This window comes from Canis aureus, chromosome 11 (assembly GCF_053574225.1).
Source record: "Canis aureus isolate CA01 chromosome 11, VMU_Caureus_v.1.0, whole genome shotgun sequence".
Lineage (NCBI taxonomy): Eukaryota > Metazoa > Chordata > Mammalia > Carnivora > Canidae > Canis > Canis aureus.
In genome coordinates this window covers 19,110,575-19,123,754 of record NC_135621.1, presented here as the reverse complement: position 1 = coordinate 19,123,754, position 13,180 = coordinate 19,110,575, and the positions used below count along the sequence as shown (strand labels likewise).

At 38.8% G+C, this 13,180-nt stretch overlaps 1 long non-coding RNA gene across 1 annotated transcript in view; it reads right to left on the bottom strand.

Moving 5' to 3' along the window:
• LOC144323456 (uncharacterized) overlaps window positions 1-12,685 on the bottom strand; it is an 82,150-nt gene extending 69,465 nt beyond the window's left edge. Inside the window, exon 1 of the long non-coding RNA XR_013388885.1 lies at window positions 12,671-12,685. This is a non-coding gene — a long non-coding RNA (uncharacterized LOC144323456). The remainder of the gene's footprint in view (window positions 1-12,670) is intronic.
• Between the last annotated feature and the right edge of the window lie 495 nt (window positions 12,686-13,180).

Here is a 13,180-nt window from a genome sequence, read left to right as displayed (position 1 = left end):
AAAGCTCTTCTATTTCCTCCTTCCAATGCTTTCTAGTTTTGTATTAGTTTAAATTCCACTTAATATGTGAATTATGAAACTATTCTTCCTCCAGAATCAAAGCCTAGTTTTTTCCTGAGCACTCATAAGCAAATGTTACTTTAAAAATGTATTAGAACTCTTCAAGTAGTTTGTCAGTTACCCATATATAGAGCTCTATGTAGGAGTTGGAGGCCCTAGGTCAGGGAAAATCCCAATAAGTGAGTGTGATTACACTCTGGTTCAATGGAACTTCAAGTGATGGACTGCCTCTATTGTTACTTTCTGTTACTTGTAGGGGGTCGAAGACAAGGAAATTTAATTCCTGCTTGAGATTGCAAAATTTGAGGAACAGCTTTTGTGAGCACAGTCAACTTTGATGTAGCTTTATAAATGATGTATATTTGAGTTTGCTGTCTACTAATATTTCATATCAATTGTGATCTTATTGAAGAAGACCATTGAGTGTGTTATGAAGGACAATATTAGATTGTAACACTTGGTTCCTTAAGCTTCTTGGGAAAATATGGCAGATTGTGAGTAACTCTATTGCATTCAGACATTATTAACATTAACCAACTTTTCTAACATGCTGTCTTTTACTTATTGTTTTATGGGATATCTTTGTATAATGAATGCTATTTGTTTATTTGAAATTATTTTGGCATTTCTTTTCCCATAATTCATGAAATTTTTTGTTTTCCAGATTTTTTTTATTTTTTTCAGATGTTTTTTAAAATTCAATTAAAATTCTTAATCCCTTTAAGATTTGCCTTTTATCTGCCTTGTTTAATGAAGTTTTCTAATCGGTAGCACAGCATTTTCCTATAAAGATTTTGGTATTTTTTTTATTCTGTATTTTCAAATCTGCTACCCATATTCTGATCTTTTTTAATCTTCAGAATATTTCTTATATGTCAAAGATGAGGATATTTTTATGAATGGCTTTTTAAAATTTATTTCCTTTTGAAGAAAGACACTATTCCACATGTCAGTTTTTCAAATTGAAAATGTTTATAAAAACCCATTCTCTTTTTCCATGTATACATGTAACATGTATGTGTATATATGTAACATGTATGTGCATATACATGTGTGCATCTATAAAATAGGTTTTACTTTCTTCTGTCTTCAGTTACAGTGGAGAAACAGAGTAACAAATGGGAAGGTAAATAGAAAATTGAGGGAGGAGATGAGAAAAAATTTACTTGGATAGAAGGCTAGACTACAGGCAGCTATTAATATGAAATCTGGAGAAGATATAATCACATGTGAATAAATTATAGATAGGGAAAGAATTACAAAATGTTCACACATGAAGACACACATGCATGCATATATTCTGAATAGAAAAACACCAAACGAAACAAAGAGAAATAAGTAGACACTAAGATATTGAGATATTTCCACACACACATAGAAATAGTAGAATACATGAAGAAAAACATGAAGAGGGAAAATTCAAAGTTGATGGCAAACGTTATAGGAGATTATTGAGGGCTTATGTGGGCTACAACTGTGTAACACTGTGCCACACACTGAATCTACAGCATCAATATGTGTTCTTATCTGTGATTACTTTGGAATTTAGATGAAATTACTGGTTGTTCCTAAGTATGAACCCACTACTTTTCAAACTTCAAAGCTTATTATAAGAATAATCTTTAAGATGGTATATGATTCCATTAATTTAAAGAGTATATGCAACTGATATGTTATTGAACACTGCATCCAAAACGAATGATGTACGCTATATTGGCTAATTGAGTTTAAATAAAATATTTTATTTTATTTTATTTTATTTTTTTAAATAAAATATTTTAAAAAGAAACAATAAAGAGTATGAATGTATGTGAATTCATAATTAAGACCTTAGTACTATGGTTTAATTTATTTTTCTTCTTTATTTGTTGTTCATTTCCAAGCCATCTTTTATAGGTTAATTCTTCGGACATCATTGACAAATAAATGTTGCATATATTTAAGAGTACAATTACATGATTTGATATACATTGTAAAATGATGGCTATAGTAAAAGTAATTAACATGTCCATCACCTCCTATAGTTACTTTTTTCTTGATTCAGGTATAAGATGAATAAATTCTGTAGGTCTAATGTATAGCATGGTGATAATATTTTATAATAACGATTTGAATACTTGATGTGCTGCTGCATTCTCACCACATTTTATTTTTTTTCATTTTATTAACCCTTTATTTTTTTATTATTTTTTAATAATAAATTTATTTTTTATTGGTGTTCAATTTACCAACATACAGAATAACACCCAGTGCTCATCCCCTCAAGTGCCACCCTCAGTCCCCATAACCCATTCACCCCACCCCCAGCCCGCCTCCCCTACCATCACCCCTAGTTCGTTTCCCAGAGTTAGGAGTCTTTATGTTCTGTCTCCCTTTCTGATATTTCCCACACATTTCTTCACCCTTCCCTTATATTCCCTTTCACTATTATTTATATTCCCCAAATGAATGAGAACATACACTGTTTGTCCTTGTCCGATTGACTTACTTCACTCAGCATAATACCTTCCAGTTCCATCCACATTGAAGCAAATGGTGCGTATTTGTCGTTTCTAAAGGCTGAGTAATAGTCCATTGTATACATAAAACACATCTTTATCCATTCATCTTTCGATGGACATCGAGGATCCTTCCACAGTTTGGCTATTGTGGACATTGCAGCTAGAAACGTCGGAGTGCAGTTGTCCCGGCGTTTCATTGCATCTGAATCTTTGGGGTAAATCCCCAACAGTGCAATTGCTGGGTCGTAGGGCAGGTCTATTTTTAACTCTTTGAGGAACCTCCACACAGTTTTCCAGAGTGGCTGCACCAGTTCACATTACCACCAACAGTGTAAGAGGGTTCCCTTTTCTCTGCATCCTCTGGAACATTTGTGGTTTCCTGCCTTGTTAATTTTCCCCATTCTCACTGGTGTGAGGTAGTATCTCATTGTGGTTTTGATTTGTATTTCCCTGATGGCAAGTGATGCAGAGCATTTTCTCATGTGCATGTTGGCCATGTCTATGTCTTCCTCTGAGATTTCTCTTCATGTCTTTTGCCCATTTCATGATTGGATTGTTTGTTTCTTTGGTGTTGAGTTTAAGAAGTTCTTTATAGATCTTGGAAACTAGCCCTTTATCTGATATGTCATTTGCAAATATCTTCTCCCATTCTGTAGGTTGTTTTTTAGTTTTGTTGACTGTATCCTTTGCTGTGCAAAAGCTTCTTATCTTGATGAAGTCCCAATAGTTCATTTTTGCTTTTGTTTCTTTTGCATTCGTGGATGAATCTTGCAAGAGGTTACTGTGGCCGAGTTCAAAAAGGGTGTTGCCTGTGTTCTTCTCTAGGATTTTGATGGACTCTTGTCTCACATTTAGATCTTTCATCCATTTTGAGTTTATCTTTGTGTATAGTGAAAGACAGTGGTCTAGTTTCATTCTTCTGCATGTGGGTGTCCAATTTTCCCAGCACCGAAATTTAATAATTTTTCCCAGCACCATCTATTGAAGAGACTGTCTTTCTTTCAGTGGATAGTCTTTCCTCCTTTATCGAATATTAGTTGACCGTAAGGTTGAGGGTCCACTTCTGGATTCTCTATTCTGTTCCATTGATCTATGTGTCTGTTTTTGTGCCAGTACCACACTGTCTTGATGACCACAGCTTTGTAGTACAACCTGAAGTCTGGTATTGTGATGCCCCCAGCTATAGTTTTCTTTTTTAAAATTCCCCTGGCTATTCGGGGTCTTTTCTGATTTCACACAAATCTTAAAATAATTTGCTCTAAGTCTCTGAAGAAAGTCCATGGTATTTTGACATGCTTGCATTAAACGTGTAAATTACCCTGGGTAACATTGACATTTTCACAATATTAATTCTGCCAATCCATGAGCATGGAATATTTTTCCATCTCTTTGTGTCTGCCTCAATTTCTCTTAGAAGTGTTCTATAGTTTTTAGGGTATAGATCCTTTTCTTCTTTCGTTAGGTTTATTCCTAGGTATCTTATGCTTTTGGGTGCAATTGTAAATGGGTTTGATTCCTTAATTTCTCTTTCTTCAGTCTCATCGTTAGTGTATAGAAATGCCACTGACTTCTGGGCATTGATTTTGTATCCTGTCATGGTGCCAAATTGCTGTATGAGTTCTAGCAATCTTGGGGTGTTGGCTTTTTGGTTATCTAGGTATGGTATCCTGTCATCTGCGAAGAGGGAGAGTTTGACTTCTTCTTTGCCAATTCGAATGCCTTTAATTTCTTTTTGTTGTCTGATTGCTGAGGCTAGGACTTCCAGTACTATGTTGAATAGCAGTGGTGAGAGTGGACATCCCTGTCTTGTTCCTGATCTTAGGGGAAAGGCTCCCAGTGCTTCCCCATTGAGAATGATATTTGGCTTTTCGTATATTGCTTTTAAGATGTTGAGGAATGTTCCCTCTATCCCTACACTCTGAAGAGTTTTGGTCAGGAATGGATGTTGTATTTTGTCAAATGCTTTCTCTGCATCTAATGAGAGGATCTTATGGTTCTTGGTTTTTCTCTTGCTGATATGATGAATCACATTGATTGTTTTATGAGTGTTGAACCAGCCTTGTGTTCTGAGGATAAATCCTACTTGGTCATGGTGAATAATTTTCTTAATGTATTGTTGGATCCTATTGGCTAGTATCTTGTTGAGATTTTTTCATCCATGTTCATCAGGGATATTGGTCTGTAATTCTCATTTTTCATGGGGTCATTGTCTGTTTTTGGAATTAAGGTGATGCTGGCCTCATGGAATGAATTTAGAAGTATTCCATCGCTTTCTATCTTTCCAAACAGCTTTAGTAGAATAGGTATGGTTTCTTCTTTAAACGTTTGATAGAATTTGCCTGGGAAGCCATCTGGCCCTGGACTCTTGTGTCTTGGGAGGTTTTTGATGACTGCTTCAATTTCCTCCTTGGTTATTGGCCTGTTCAGGTTTTCTATTTCTTCCTGTTCCAGTTTTGGTAGTTTGTGGCTTTCCAGGAATGCGTCCATTTCTTCTAGTTTGCCAAATTTATTGGCGCATAGCTGTTCATAATATGTTTTTAAAATCGTTTGTATTTCCTTGGTGTTTGTAGTGACCTCTCTTTTCTCACTCATGATTTTATTAATTTGAGTCTTCTCTCTCTTCTTTTTAATAAGGCTGGCTAATGGTTTATCTATCTTATTAATTCTTTCAAAGAACCAACTCCTGGTTCTGTTGATCTGTTCCACAGTTCTTCTGGTCTCGATTTCGTTGAGTTCTGCTCTAATTTTAATTAACTCTCTTCTTCTGCTGGGTGTGGGGTCAATCTGCTGTTTTTTCTCTAGCTCCTTTATGTGTAAGGTTAGCTTTTGTATTTGAGTTCATGTTCCGAGTACTATTGAAAGATACGAGTTTAGTGTCATCATGATATCTATTCAGTCCTTGTTTTTGTGGATTGTTCCACTGAACTCTTCTTAAAGGGGAATTTGAAGAGTCCCCCTTAAAATTTCTTGCAGAGCAGGTTTGGAGGTCACATATTCTTTCAGTTGCTGCCTGTCTTGGAAGCTCTTTATCTCTCCTTCCATTCTGAAAGAGAGCCTTGCTGGATAAAGTATTCTTGGTTGCATGTTATTCTCATTTAGGACCTTGAATATATCCTGCCAGCCCTTTCTGGCCTGCCAGGTCTCTGTGGAGAGGTCTGCTGTTACCCTAATATTCCTCCGCATAAAAGTCAGGGATTTCTTGTCTCTTGCTGCTTTAAGGATCTTCTCTTTATCTTTGGAATTTGCAAGCTTCACTATTAAATGTTGAGGTGTTGAACTGTTTTTATTGATTTTAGGGGGCGGGTCTCTCTATTTTCTGGATCTGAATGCCTGTTTCCCTTCCCAGATTAGGATAGTTTTCAGCTATGATTTGTTCAAATACATATTCTGGCCCTATCTCCCTTTCGGCACCCTCGGGAACCCCAATTAAATGTAGGTTTTTCTTCCTCAGGCTGTCTTTTATTTCCCTTGATCTATCTTCATGTTCTTTTAATTGTTTGTCTCTTTTTTCCTCAGGTTCCCTCTTTGCCATCAACTTGTCTTCTATGTCACTCACTCATTCTTCCACCTCGTTAACCCTCGTTGTTAGGACTTCTAGTTTGGATTGCATCTCATTCAATTGATTTTTAATTTCTGCCTGATTAGATCTAAATTCTGCAGTCTTGAAGTCTCTTGAATCCTTTATGCTTTTTTTAGAGCCACCAATAGCTGTATAATAGTGCTTCTGAATTGGCTTTCTGACATTGAATTGTAATCCAGATTTTGTAACTCTGTGGGAGAGGACTGTTTCTGATTCTTTCTTTTGAGGTTTCTGATTCTTTCTTTTGAGGTGATCTCAAAAGAAAGAATCAGAAACAGGAAGAGAGGTTTTCCTTCTAGTCATATTGCTCAGTGCAGAGTGGCCAAAACAAGTTGTATTGGAAAAAGGAGAAAAAAAGAGGAGATAAAGAGGGAAAGAAAAGAGAAAAAGAAAAAAGAAAAAAAGAAGAAAAAAGAAAAAAAAGATAAGAAAAAGAAAGAAGGGGGGAAAAAGGGTGAGGGAAGCAAACAAAAATCAAAAAGCATAAAAAAATCAAAAAAGTAAAAAGTAAAAACTATAAATAAACAAAATAAAAAATAGAATAATATATAATAAATAAATAAAAACAAAAAAAAAGAAAAAACAAAACAAAACAAAAACACGGGGGAGTTACTTCTCTTTCTGTATATTTTAAGTCCCTTGACTTCCCCTGGAACTGGTCCGTCTAGTTGGTCTTCTGGGGGAGGGGCCTGTTGTGCTGATTTTCAGGTGTTAGCACTTGGGGGAGCTGCTCTGCCCCCTTTCTGGTGCAGAGCTCAGTGGGGTTGTTTACCCCGTGAGACTGCAGGAGGAACAACCCCAGTGGCAGCGGCCACTTCTGGAGCCCTGGATTCAGCTCCCGCAGTAACTACAGAGCTCTCCTTCTGCAGGCCTGGATGCTCCGGGGGCAGGGCTGCTTATCTGCTCAGCTCGGGGCAGGAGCGTCCTTGCTGTCTTGGGCCCTCCCGTCTCCTGCCTCTCCCTGGGGGAGTCCGGATTCTGGGCTGTGTCCCGGTGCCCAGTGCTCCCGGGCCTTCGCCGTTGGATTCCCGCTCCCGGCTGCGCAGCCTGCTCTGTGGTGCCACCGCCCAAGCCCCTGCGAGGTGCTCCCGGGGCGGGTAGCCCCCTCGGAGCGGAGCCTCTTCCTCTGCCGGAGCGGCCTTCCTCTGATCCAGAGCTCCCGGGTCAATGCGTGCGGGCGCTGCAGCTCTTTAGGGAGCTTGGCGCACTCTCCCTAGTGCGCAGTTGCTCTGTTAGTGTCCCAGGAAGCCTGAGGGCATCCCCGCCCTCCTGGGATCCTGCTCTAACTCCTTGGGAGCGCCTTTCCGTCCCAGGAAGGTTGGTTCAGCTCCTGCTTCTCTGGGACGGTGCTTTCCTGTCCTGGGGGCACTCGACCCGGCCTTAGTCCGGCTCCTCTCACGGCCCCTTCCCCTTGGATTCCTTTTGTTTCTTTATTTCGTTTGTCCCCGTCTTCCTACCTTGATAGAAGCCGAACTTTTCTCACTGTAGCATTCCAGCTGTTCTCTCTTTAAATCTCAGGCTGAATCCGTAGATTTTCAGGATGATTTGAAGGTTATCTATGTAATTTGGTGGGGACAGGTGATTTGGGGACCCTACTCTTCCGCCATCTTGCCCCTCCTCCTGTAGCCATCCTTATATCAGATAAATTAACGTTTATCCTGAAGACTTAGTAAGAGATGCAGACGGACACTATATCATACCTAAAGGATCTATCCAACAAGAGGACTTAACAATCATCAGTATTTATGCCCCAAATGTGGGAGCTGCCAAACATATCAATCAAATAATAACCAAAGTTAAGATATACTTAGATAATAATACACTTATACTTGGTGACTTCAATCTTGTGCTTTCTACACTCGATAAGTCTTCTAAACACAACATCTCCAACGAAACGAGAGCTTTAAATGATACACTGGACCAGATGGATTTCACAGATATCTACACAACTTTATGTCGAAAAGCAACTGAATACACATTCTTCTCAAATGCACATGGAACTTTCTCCAGAATAGACCACATACTGGGTCACAAATCATTAGTGAACCAATACCAAAAGATTGGGATCGTCCCCTGCATATTCTCAGACCATAATGCCTTAAAATTAGAGCTAAATCACATGAAGAAGTATGGAAGGATTTCAAGCAGGTGGAGGTTAAGGACCATCTTGCTAAAAGATGAAAGGGTTAATCAGGAAATTAGAGAAGAAAAAAAAAAGATTCATGGAAACTAATGAGAATGAAGATACAACCATTGAAAATCTTTGGGATACAGCAAAAGCAGTCCTGAGGGGGAAATACATCACAATACAATCATCCATCCAAACACTGGAAAGAACTCAAATACAAAAGCTAACCTTGCACCTAAAGGAGCTAGAGAAAAAACAGCAGATTGACCCCACACCCAGCAGAAGAAGAGAGTTAATAAAGATTCATGCTGAACTCATGAAATAGAGACCAGAATTATGGTACAGATTAACAAAACCAGGAGTTAGTTCTTTGAAAGAAGTAATAAGATAGATAAAAAATTAGTCAGCTTTATTAAAAAGAAGAGAGAAAAGACTCAAATTAATACAATCATGAAGGAGAACGGAGAGATCACCACCAACTCGAAGGAAATACAAACGATTTTAAAAACATATGATGAGCAGCTATATGCCAATAAATTAAGCAATCTAGAGAAAAATGGATGCATTTCTGGAAAACACAAACTGCCAAAACTGGAGCAAGAAGAAATAGAAAATCTTAACAGGCCAATAACCAGGGAGGAAATTGAAGCAGTCATCATAAACCTCCCAAGACACAAAAGTCCAGGGCCAGATGGCTTCCCAGGGGAATTCTATCAAATGTTTAAAGAAGAAACCATACCTATTGTACTAAAGCTGTTCAGAAAGATACAAAGAGATGGAATACTTCCACAGTTGTTATATGAGGCCAGCATCACCTTAATTCCAAAACCAAACACCCCACAAAAAAGAGAATTATAGACCAATTTCCCTGATGAACATGGATGCAAAAATTCTCAACAAGATACTAGCCAATAGGATCCAACAATACATTAAGAAGATTATTCACCAAGACGAAGTGGGATTTATCCCCACAATGGAAGGATGGTTCAACACTCGTAATGCAATCCATGAGATTGAACATATCACCTAGAGAACAAACAACAAACATATGATCCTCTCAATAGATGCAGAGAAAGCTTTTGACAAAATACAGCATCCATTCTTGATCAAAACTCTTCAGAGTGTAGTGGTAGAGGGAACATTTGTCAACATCTTAAAAGCTATCTACAAAAAGCCCACAGGAAATATCATTCTCAATGTGTAAACCTTGGCAGCCTTTCCCCTAAGATCAGGAACTGAAGACAGGGATGTCCAGGCTCACCAGTGCTCTCCAACATAGTAGTAGAAGTCCTAGCCTCAGCAATCAGACAGCATAATGAAATAAAAGGCATTCAAATTGGCAAAGAAGAAGTTAAATTCTCCCTCTTCGCAGATGACATGATACTGTATATAGAAAACCCAAAAGACACCACCCCAAGATTGCTAGAACTCATACAGCAATTTGGCAGCGTGGCAAGATACAAAATCAATTCCCAGGAGGCAGTGGCATTTCCATACACGAGAAATGAGACTGAAGAAAGCGAAATTAAGGAGTCAATCCCATTTACAATTGCACCCCAAAGCATAAGATACCTAGGTATAAACCTAGCCAAAGAGGTAGGGGATCTAACTGTAAAAACTACAGAACACTTCTGAAAGAAATGGAAGAAGACACAAAGAGATGGAAAAATATTCCATGCTCATGGATTGGAAAAATCAGTATTGTAAAAATGTCCATGTTACCCCGGGCAATTTACACGTTTAATGCAATCCCTATCAAAATATCATGGACTTTCTTCAGAGAGTTGGAACAAGTTATCGTAAGATTTTTGTGGCATCAGAAAAGACCCCGAATAGCCAGGGAAAATTTAAAAAGAAAACCATAGCTGAGGGCATCACAATGCCAGATTTCAGGTTGTACTACAAAGCTGTGGTCATCAAGACAGTGGGGTACTGGCACAAAAACAGACACATGGATAATGGAACAGAATAGAGAACCCAGAAGTGGACCCTCAACTTTATGGTCAACTAATATTCAACAAAGGAGGAAAGACTATCCACTGGAAAAAAGACAGTCTCTTCAATAAATGGTGCTGGGAAAATTGGACATCCACATGTAGAAGAATGAAACTAGACCACTCTCTTGCACCAGACACAGAGATAAACTCAAAATGGATGAAAGAGCTTAATGTGAGACAAGATTCCATCAAAATCCTAGAGGAGAACACAGGCAACACCCTTTTTGCACTTGGCTACAATAACTTCTTGCAAGATACATCCATGAAGACAAGAGAAACAAAAGGAAAAATGAACTATTGGGACATCATCAAGATAAGAAGCTTTTGCACAGCAAAAGAAACAGTGCACAAAACTAAAGACAACCTACAGAATGGGAGAAGATATTTGCAAATGACATATCAGATAAAGGACTAGTATCCCAGATCTATAAATTACTTCTTAAACTCAATAGTAAAGAAACAAACCATCCAATCATGAAATGTGCAAAGACATGAACAGAAATCTCACAGAGGAAGACCCAGACATGGACAACAAGCATGTGAGTAAATGCTCCACGTCACTGGCAATCAGGGAAATTCAAATCCAAAATACAATGAGATACCACCTCACAGCAGTGAGAATGGGGAAAATTAACAAGGTAGGAAGCCACAAATTTTGGAGAGGATGTTGAGAAAACAGAACCCTCTTGCACTGTTAGTGGGAATGTGAACTGGTGCACCCCCTCTGGAAAACTGTGTGGAGGTTCCTCAAAGAGTTAAAAACACATGTGCCCTTTGATCCAGCAATTGCACTGCTGGGGCTTTACTCCAAGATACAGAGGCAGTGAAATGCCGGGACACCTGCACCCGATGTTTATAGGACAAATGTCCACAGTAGCCAAACTGTGGAAGGAGCCTCAGTGTCCATGGAAAGATGAATGGATAAAGATGTGGTCTATCTATACAATGGAATATTACTCAGCCATTATAAACGACAAATACCCACCATTTTCTTCGACGAGGATGGAACTGGTCGGTATTATGCTGAGTGAAATAAGTCAATCGGGGAAGGACAAACATTATATGGTCTCATTCATTTGGGGAATATAAAAAATAGTGAAAAGGAATAGAGGGGAAAGGAGAAAAATGAGTGGGAAACATCAGAAAGGGAGACAGAACATGAGAAACACTCCTAACTTTGGGAAACGAACAATGGTTGGTGGAAATGGAGGTGGGCGGGGTAGTGACTGGGTGACGGGCACTGAGGGGGGCACCTGATGGGATGAGCAATTGGTGTTATGCTATATGTTGTCAAATTGAACTCCAAGAAAAAAATAATTTGATACTTATATGACTGAGTCAACCAGGAGTCCCTAGAATAGTTATATTTAAATCTATGCATGAATTTCCATAGTACCTTCAATTGAGCCATTTATATGATGTCATTTTTTCCTTCACTAGATGGAAATTTCTGGCTCACTGCAGGAGGCTCACAGATTTACAACCCTTGCTATGTATTAGTCCTAGAGGCTCTTGAACATAGACTCTGCGAAATGCAATGAAATACACTGATATGTTAATATCCTACTCTCAGAAGACCATACAGAGTGACTGATAACTTTTTCAGAGTTCAAAATTTTGATTCCATTCCTAATCATTTGTCTAGAAGAGTAACCAGATTCAGGGGTTCTGATTCACTGGGGCTTTAAATAGGACATGGAATTGCTGTATACTTAAAAGATTCAAGAGAGAATGTAAAATGATGTAGTCACTATAACAAACAATACGGAAGTCTCTCAAAATTTTTTTAAAAATACAATATACAGCAGCATTACCTTGGGAAACATATCTCAAAGATTGAAATCTGAACTTCAGAGAGAGAGATATGCATGTTCTGCACTAATCACGACAGGCAAGATAATAGAAAAAAATTCATGTCTACTCTGATCAGATGGATAAAGAAAATTGAGTCTACCCAGGAAATGGCATATTATCTCACCTTCAGAGGAAGGAAATAGTAACATTGTTGAAAACATGGATGGCCCTGGAAGCCATTATGTTAAGCGAAATGAGCTAGGAGCTGTAAGACAAATACTGCATGATGAAACGTACATTTGAAACCTAAATAGCCAAAGACAATGAAGGAAAAAGCCAAACAGTCTCTAGGGGAAAGGACAGATGAGGAAATGTTGGTGATAGGACATTAAATATGCTCTGGAAGTCCTCTTGACAAAATAGAGCCCTTGATTAAACAAGTTGTATTATATTTCTGAATGTCACTGGGATTATATTTCCAAAGACGGGGCCTAAAGTCATGAAGATGACGAGCTCTAGCAGATTCTGTTTAGGAAAATCCTTCTTTATGTGACACAACAGAGAATGATGGAACAAAACATTCATTGACAGCATGATGTTGGTGACTCACCAAGAGTTACCAAACTGATGAGTGTGATGGGTCCAGAATAAGAATGGAGTTGTTTCGGTTTGGAGAAGGTTCTCATAACATCTGAGACGTCCCTAAGGCACCCGAGTTCAGGACAAATACACCTGAACCTGGAGCTCTGTCAGTATCTTCCTCAAATCCTCCTGCACTAGGTTCACTACAGGGGATATTCCATACCCTCGAAGAGGTCCTTGACAAAAGAGAAAAGTGAAAATCCTAACTCAGCCTCCCACCTCCCACCCTGAACCCAGCCACAATGCACTTCCCCAAATAAAGCCTCTTAGAACAGCCTGAGAAGCCCAACTGTGGCATTCTAACCCAGGATTCACACTACCAGCTGTTTCACTTAGAGTTCTCCCAGAGGCCAGCTGACCACCCTCAGTGACCAGTGAGTGGTCTGCCCATCTCCCAGCCTGACTCAGAATCCATGACATTCCAAAGCAACTGTCAAATGGCAGCTCTACCTGCAGTTGGATTTCCTTCAATTGACCA